The sequence below is a fragment of the Triticum aestivum genome, chromosome 5A (genome assembly GCF_018294505.1).
Source record: "Triticum aestivum cultivar Chinese Spring chromosome 5A, IWGSC CS RefSeq v2.1, whole genome shotgun sequence".
Taxonomy (NCBI): domain Eukaryota; kingdom Viridiplantae; phylum Streptophyta; class Magnoliopsida; order Poales; family Poaceae; genus Triticum; species Triticum aestivum.
The window spans coordinates 617,019,753-617,022,328 of NC_057806.1; positions in this window are offsets into that span (position 1 = coordinate 617,019,753).

Consider the following 2,576-nt stretch of genomic DNA (forward strand, 5'->3'; position numbering starts at 1 on the left):
CGAGCCGGTGGCGACAAGACCGGTGGGGGTGCAACCACTGTGCACTCTCCGCCCCGAAGGCCAAGATCGCCGACTCACCGGATCCACCTCGACAGTGACTCCACCGCGTCATCAGATCCACGAGCTCGTCGAGATCAGCGCCAAGTTCTTCATGAACGACAGCAAGAAGACGCTCGTACTCGCATCGAGCGCCGAAGAGAAGCGCGACGTCAATCAAACCAGCGCGCTGGGCCCTCTGTTGACATGCATGCGCCAGGGGAACCAGGCGACTTGCCGTACGCGGTAGGTTGCCCTGCGTTTACTCGTGAGCTGCGGCAAGTCCAGTGGCCCAGCATGAAGAATTTCAAGCCAGACGTACCAGAGAAGTACGACGGCAAGTCGCATCCGTCGGAGTTCCTCAGCATCTACACCATCGCGGTGCATGCTGCCGGGGGACGGGACGACAAGATCCTTGCCAACTACTTCCCGCTGGTGCTCAAACCCAACGTCAGGTCCTGGCTCATGCACTTGCCGGACAACTCCATATCCTCCTGGGCAGACCTGTGCCATCAGTTTGTCGGCGCCTTTACAGGCGGCCACAAACCTCATGGCCAAGAGAGTGACCTTCATCTACTCGCCCAGAAGGAAGGAGAGCCCCTGCGCAAGTATATTCAGAGATTCAGCTGTGTGCAGCACAACATCCCAGATGTCCACCCTGCCGCGGTCATCAGCGCGTTCCATCAGAACGTGCGTAACCGCAGGATGCGGGAGGAGATGGCGATGTGCAAGATCAGAGACGTCAATGAGCTGTATGCCCTGGCCGACAAGTGTGCACGTGCTGAAGAAGGGAGGAAACTCCCCAGAGAGAATATAGGAGCAGGAGGATCTGACAGTGAGGATGCTGCCCCGGCAAAGAAAAACCGGCGGCGGAACAGGAAGAAGAAAGGCAAAGATGTGCTAGTCGTTGAGCAGTCCGGCAACGGAGGTGGCGCCAAGAAAGCCAAAGTTGGTAGCTCCGGCAAGGAGATTGCCCCATGCACCAACTGCCAGGCTGTGGCGGTCGCCGACAAGCAGGACGGCACCGACAAGCAGTACTGCAAGATCCACCGCACCAAGGGCCACGACCTCCAGAGCTGCAAGAAGGTCGAGCAGCTTGTCCAGCAGCAAAAGGCTGAATACGAGCGACGCAACAAGGAGAGGGCCCAAGGAGGCGCTGGAGAATCTGGCAAGAAGCGCGCCGGCCGGGGAGGATGCCGCGGCAAGGCCAAGCAGCGGCAAGGAGACAGACCTCCCCGCGACCGCGACAAGGATGAAGACGACGACGACGACGAAGACATGGATGATGTTGAGACCAGCGAACAGGAGTTCCAGAAAGCCACAGAGGTCTTGTGCGTTGACGGCGGTGCTTCTCTGCATACTTCGCACTGCCAACTCAAGCAGTGGGTGCGGGAAGTCAATGCGGCAGAACCACCTGTCGAGTCACGCAAGCTTCTGAAATGGTCCAGCACGCCTATCATCTTTGATATTGAGGACCACCCTGACCGCACAACTGCGGTCGGGTGCTTGCCGATGTTGGTTTCACCAACTATCCGCAACCTCAAGGTCACTAAGATGTTAGTTGACGGCGGGGCCGGCTTGAACCTGATCTCCTCCGCTGTACTCCAGAAACTCCAGATCCCTGACAGCGAGCTTGAAGAGACCGGCACATTCCAAGGAATTAACCCGGGAAGGAGCAAGCCGAAGGGGAAGGTCACGTTGCCAGTAACATTTGGCAGCGAGCTGAACTTCAGGACTGAGAGGGTCACTTTTGACGTTGCGGATATTCCATTGCCTTACAATGGGATACTTGGCCGTCCAGCACTCGCCAAGTTCATGGCAGCCTCTCACTACGCATACAACATGCTGAAGATGCCAGGCCCGATAAGCGTCATCTCTGTCCCCGGCGACAAGAAGGATGCTCTTATCTGCGCCGACAAGATCTACCGGGAAGCGGCAGCCGCAACAGAGCGCAAGTCACTTGCCGTTGAAGCTCCCGGGGGAAGAAGAAGACCAAGTCCGGCAAGAGTTCTGATGCCCACTCCGGCAAGCGCACCTCTTCGGAGTGCTGCGCTGCCGTCGAGGATGCACCATCGAGCTCCACCGGCAAGTGTAAGAAGACAATGGCAGCTCCGCCAGAGACCAAGAAGGTGTCCGCCAAGGAGGACGGCGCTGGTGGTACCTTCACCATCAGTGCCACTCTCGACCCTAAATAGGAAAGCACGCTCATTGCTTTCCTGCGGGCGAATGTCGACGTGTTTGCGTGGCAACCGTCTGACATCCCCGGTGTTCCCAGGAAAGTAATTGAGCACCACCTTGCCGTTTGTCCTCATGCGCGGCCCGTCAAGCAGAAGGTCAGGAAGCAAGCAGTGGAGCGCCAAGAGTTCATTGCAGAAGAGATCAAGAAGTTGGAAGCAGCAGGCCTTGTCAGAGGAGTGCTCCATCCTACGTGGTTGGTCAATCCTGTAGTCGTGCGCAAGGCGAACGGGAAATGGAGACTTTGTATCGATTTTACCGATGTTAACAAAGCTTGTCCCAAAGACCCATTTCCTTTGCCGCGC